The sequence below is a fragment of the Lolium perenne genome, chromosome 2, assembly GCF_019359855.2.
Source record: "Lolium perenne isolate Kyuss_39 chromosome 2, Kyuss_2.0, whole genome shotgun sequence".
In the NCBI taxonomy this organism is placed as follows: Eukaryota; Viridiplantae; Streptophyta; class Magnoliopsida; order Poales; family Poaceae; genus Lolium; species Lolium perenne.
In genome coordinates, this window is record NC_067245.2 from 60,424,378 (window position 1) to 60,430,547 (window position 6,170).

Consider the following 6,170-nt stretch of genomic DNA (forward strand, 5'->3'; position numbering starts at 1 on the left):
CAATTTTTATGTGGCATGGCATGTGTTTAATTCCTGTTATGATACTATGGATGAAAAATAGAATACCATGATTACATGTGAGGATATAGGGTTTAGGTTTTAGAAGTAATTTAGGTTTCACATGTACTAATGGAACTAGGGTTCCTAATTAATTTAGGGTTTTAGGAGTCACATGAAATGATGAGTTCCTGGTCCTATTACTTATGAAATTAGGGTTTTCTAAATACCCTAAAGTTCTTGAATTAATAACTTCACTTTAAGGTTGAAGTTATTAATAACTTTGAAATAAAATTAATATTGGATTTGGCATTTTTCTATTTTTAGAGATTTTAATATTTAGGTTAATTATTAATCAGGGTTTAATTCCTATTAATATAGATTTAATAAGTTCCAAATAAAGAAAATTAGTTTTAATGTTTTCTTTATTTACTTTACTGGTTTTCATTTATTTTATAATCTTTTCCTAATTATTGAATTTTTAATTCAATTAAGAATTAAAATTAAAGGCTTAAATAACCATTATTGAATAATTGAATTTTTATTAAAAATAAAAATTTCATTTTATATTTTTATTGGATAGAGTTTAGTTTTCTAAGAATTTTGATATATTATTTTCATTTTTCTGAGTTAATATGGATTTTATATAAATTTGCAAAGTTGCAGTAATTTTTGAATTGAAATTTAAAAGGAAATAACTAAACTCACCCGGCTATTGTACCCACAGAGGCACCGACCAAAGGGGCCGCAGGTCCACGTGGACTGCCACGTGAGCGTGGACTGGTCAAAATTGAGACCATGTCCAGGAGCTCATAGTGGCCGGCTGGAATCGGCGATCGCCGCCGATTTTGGGCTTGCGTGGTGAGCTTTCCACCCCAATCGACTCAAAGCATGCCAGGGCATAGCTATCGGTGCGCCGCTCGCTAACGACCACCGGAGCAAGCTCGACGGCAAGGTGCGACGGCGGCGGACACAGGTGACTGGTGCGGCGATTCTACGAGGCGTTACTGAGCAAAGCGAGCATGCGGTGCGGTAGAGATGCTCACCAGGAGCAGGACGAGCTAGGCGGCGAGGTTAACGGAGCTCTGTATCGCCGGAATTTTTCGGTGCCGGCGTTGAGGGAGACGAGCTCGTCGACGGTGATTCCGAGCACAGCGGTCCGATTCCTCTTGCAGGAATAGCAAGGCGACCACGGCGGTGCTGATGGTGGTCGCGTCGAGGCCTGAGGAGGCTCCGAACAGTGACGATGAAGGTGACCGGGGCGGGCTAGGGTTTCCTTCCGAGAAGAAATTGAGCAAGAGAGGAAGAAATCGAGGCTAGGGTTCGTCGTTTTGGGTTTTATACAGCTCGGGAGTGTGCCTCGTCACGCACTCAGACGAGGAGATGCTGCCAGCGACGAGGGGAAGGGAAGCACGTCGTCGTGCTGTCCTCCTCGAGCGCCAGAGAGGATGAGGATGACCCTCTCCTCTGTTTTTTAAACGAAGGGGTATGTTGGGCTGGTCTGGGTCGTGTTGGGCTGGGATTTGCTGGGCTGCTGGTGGGCTCGGCCGAACAGGTAGGGTCTGGTAAGGTTTTTCTCTCCCCTTTTCTGTTTTTCTTTTTCTTTCTTGTTTTACAATTTCATTTATTGAATTCTGTTTTGAATCTAATTTGTTTTCAAAATTTTCTTGCAGGTTTCTTATTATGTCAATTCGATTAAGAGGTAGTGTGATGTATCACACCACACTCCAATATGAAGCAAGTATTTTATATTTGTTTATATGTCATGCTTGTTGGCTTATTAAAAATAAATAGGCATGAGCTTATATTCTTATTTTTAATTTTTCTTTGTCCTTGTGAATTCAATTATTTGGATTATTATTGTTGATACTTTCAACTCAAAGTATTTTAAAGGTTGTGTTGAGACTTGGTTTCAATTCAGGGAATTGGTCACTTGCACATGATTTTATGTGAGCACCAAGGTATTAGGGTTTCATAGTATCTATGATACTCCACTTGTTAAGGTTAATACTTATCCTTATCTTTGAAAGTATTTATGTAGGTATTGTTTCAATCATGGTTGATCTTGGTTACCAAGATAAATAGTTGATCACTTCACATATGGTCTCAATTAAGTGGTTGATCTCCACCATGGTTCTAATCAAATGGTTTAGCACTAGATTATTCTTGAGTTCCATAATGAAGCATGAGCTTTAATTAGTGAACAATTATAGGGTTCTCATCATATTCACCTAATGGCAATTGGTTTGAATCTCAATTAGGGCTTGGTTTTATATTAGGATCACCATAGTGATACATAAGCTAGGGTTGAGATATACTCCTAATTTGTAGACTTGGGATATCATCATATTGCATTTGCTAGGGTTTAATCTCCCCTAACCAAAATAATATGGTTACTTGCTTAATTGTTTATGTTCTCTTTTAATTACTAAGGACTTGAGAATTGGTTTTATCTGATTCCAATGGACTTCTACTATTATCCTAAGCCATTATTTATACAGGGTTTGTTGCTATTCAGTTGTTTCTCTACTTAATATATTGGAAATGGTTTTAGGTTTGCTAGTGGTTCCCTTATTATTTTATGGACGGGTTGATATCTTCTTATAATATTAGGGTTTATCTTATCCTCACATTTCTCTAAAGTATGATCAGGTATTAGACATGATCATCTTGTTCTTTAATATTTCCTACCTCAAGTTCTTAGGGTTTATGATTATTACACAATTTATAATGATCAATGATTGGCTTCCTAAGGTATCTCTCATGAAATTAGGTTTCTCACTCTCAAGATCAAGTCTTGTCATGATTAGCTATGGTATAGTACTTCTCTTATAATTCCTTAGGTGGACATGGTCATGGTTGTTTCATTGGATTGATATCCCAGGAAATGCCTGAGATATATATTCACTTAGAGTTCTCTCAAGGGATGATGATTTAACCACTTGAATATATAATAGGTCTCTCCCTAAAATCCAAGTGTTTCCTCAACTAACTTGAGTGTAACACCATATCTTGTGCTCTCTTATATAGGAATGGATTATCCTAGGGTTTATGGTGTACCCACAATACTCTAGTTCAATGGTTGTCCTTTATTCTTAAATAGATAATGCTATGTTCTGTATGATTGGTCTCTCTCATTTTGGAAAGGACTTTAATACTAACTTAAGGTTAGGCTCCATATGGATTGATGTGATCATCAATATCTATGTTTAACATAAATGGTTTCTCTCTCTAGGAAAGTCTTGAATAATATCCTAGGGTTACTCTTAAAGATGATGATTTGAATACTTGGATGTATATCCAAGGTTTAGCTCAAGGTTTGTTATTGCTTCTCTAATAATTGTTATAGAACTCTCACCTCTCTAGGTTTGATGTACAATAATATGGAATAGAGAAGGATATATATTTCTAGAGTGGATTTCCTTGTTATGTTTCCAAGAATGAAATAATATGAATACCATGAGGTTCATGGTAGGATCATGGATTTGTTTAAGACATGGAGAAGATAAGTGAAGAATGGTTTCTCCATTTTATTGTTACTTGGTTTGTACTTAAATAGATGTTCTTATGTTATGGCAAGAAATACCATGTTATGATCTTTAATAAGATCAAGCAATTGATCATTGAGTAAAGTGTTGTTGTGTTGATTATTAGTTCCATTTGATCTAACCCCTTAGATCAAATCATCTCTACCCAAAACAATGTTTTAACAAAGTCACATTGAGGTTTATAGCACTTGACTTGATGAGCTACTTCAATTCCACCAAGGTCAAGTGAAACTTCGCCATCGTGGATCGTTTTACTTTAAAGCGCGAAAATTCCTGATTTTCTATGCATGAATGCAATGCACACATCTGCTTTCCTCTATTTTTGTAACCCCAATACCTAGGATATTACACACATGCTCACGCATGCATATGACTGAACAAAAGTCAATTAAGCCTCGATGATTTATATTGCTTCGTAGTTCTTGTATCACTTTTATGCCTCTCGTTAATTTATTTTGCCGCAAGCATGATTATGACAAGCATCGCTCTCTTGATTTGTCGCTCCCTAGTCTTTTGCTAGCCTTCACTTGTACTGAGCGGGAACGCTGCTCGTGCTTCCAAACACCTGAAAACCAAGTTGTTCCAAAGTGTCCACCATAAATACCTATGCATGGCATTTCAAACCATTCCAAGTAAATTCTCATGCGCTACCTTTAAAACCTTCAAAATGCTTCTCAATTTGTGTTAATGTTTCATAGCTCATGAGGAAGTATGTGGTGTTTAACTTTCAACCTTGTCATTTACTTTTGACGGACTTTCATTATGGACTAGTGGCACATCCGCTTATCCAATAATTTTGCAAACAGAGCTGGCAATGGGATTCCTACCCGAATTAATTAATCTAAATAGACACTCCTCCATGGTATGTGATTGTTGGACGGCACCCGAAGGATTCGGTTAGCCATGGCTTGTGTAAGCAAAGGTTGGGGGGAGTGTCATCATAATAAAACTAAAATAAAAAGGCACTCCTTCATGGTATGAGATTGTTGGCAGCACCCGAGGATTCGGTTAGCCATGGTTTGTGAAAGAAAGGTTGGAAGGAGTGCCGCATAAACATAAAAATAATTCATGGGAGCCGCTCTTGGAAGTCCGGTTGGCGAGGTAGTTGGTGTACCCATTACCATTCGTTGACAACAACAAACACCTCTCAAAATAATTTTACTCCTGTTTTAAAGATGAAAAGCTCTAGCGCATGTTAATCCCTGCTTCCCTCTGCAAAGGGTCAATCTTTTACTTTTTGTGTTGTGTCTCCATTCTTTCTTTGAGCACTATCTTGAGAGCACAACTGTCATTCTTAGTATAATATGCTTGTCTCAAAATATGATTGATTGTGGTATAACTTTGATGCTTTTATCTTTGACAATCACTACTTCTAGTCTTTCTATGAACTTCAGAGGTGCCTGGGCATTTATGTTTTGCCGATCAAATACGGGCAAGCGAGATACCACTTTATCATACTCTCTTATGAACATTGCAATACTGCTTATATACATGATTCATGATGCTTATTATTAATTGTTGGTACCTCTCCATGATTGACATAGCTGTTAGATGATCTTATTTGTATGCATCTCATTATGAACTGCTTAAGTATTAGCCATAGCATGAGAATATATACATCATATGAGCAAATGTGTTCGTGAAAGTTCTTTTATCGCTTCGCTTGTTAATCGAATTGCTTGAGGACAAGCAATAAGCTAAGCTTGGGGGGAGTTGATACGTCAAAAATGTATCTACTTCCCGAAACACTTTGCTATTGTTTTGCCTCTAATTTGTGTATTTTGGATGCAACTAACACGGACTAACGCTGTTTTCAGCAGAATTGCTCTGGTGTCTCGTTTTTGTGCAGAAATCCAACTTTCAGGAAAATCCTCGGAATTTATGCAGAAGGCCCTATTTTCCCAGAATATTGGCGGAGCCAGAAGGACAAGTCAGGTGGAGGCCCGAGGGCCCCACACCATAGGGCGGCGCGGCCCGGGGGCCCGCGGCCCCGTGGTGTGGCCCCCTCGGCCGGCCTCCGACGCCCTCCTTCGGACTATATATTGCCTTCCACCTAAAAACGCACGGGGAGAAGTCGAAGTCACCAGAAAGCCTCCAGAACGCCGCCACATCGCGAAACTCCGTCTCGGGAGCCAGAAGTCTCCGTTCTGTCACTCCGCCGGGACGGGGAATTGGAGGAGATCATCGCCATCATCACCACCGACGCCTCTCCATCAACCAGCCATGCTTCCCCCATCCATGTGTGAGTAATTCCCCCGCTGTAGGCTGAAGGGTATGGTAGGGATTGGATGAGATTGGTCATGTAATAACATAAGATTGTTAGGGCATAGTGCCTAGTGTCCGTAATTGGTACTTTGATGATATTGTTGCAACTTGTTATGCTTAATGCTTGTCACTAGGGCCCGAGTGCCATGATCTCAGATCTGAACATGTTATTGTTTCATCATGATATTCATTGTTTATGGTCTTACCTGCAAGTTGTATACACATGTCGCTGTCCGGAACCAATGGCCCCGAAGTGACAGAAATCGGGACAACCGGAGGGGATGGTAGTGACGTGAGGATCACATGTGTTCACGGAGTGTTAATGCTTTGCTCCGGTGCTCTATTAAAAGGAGTACCATA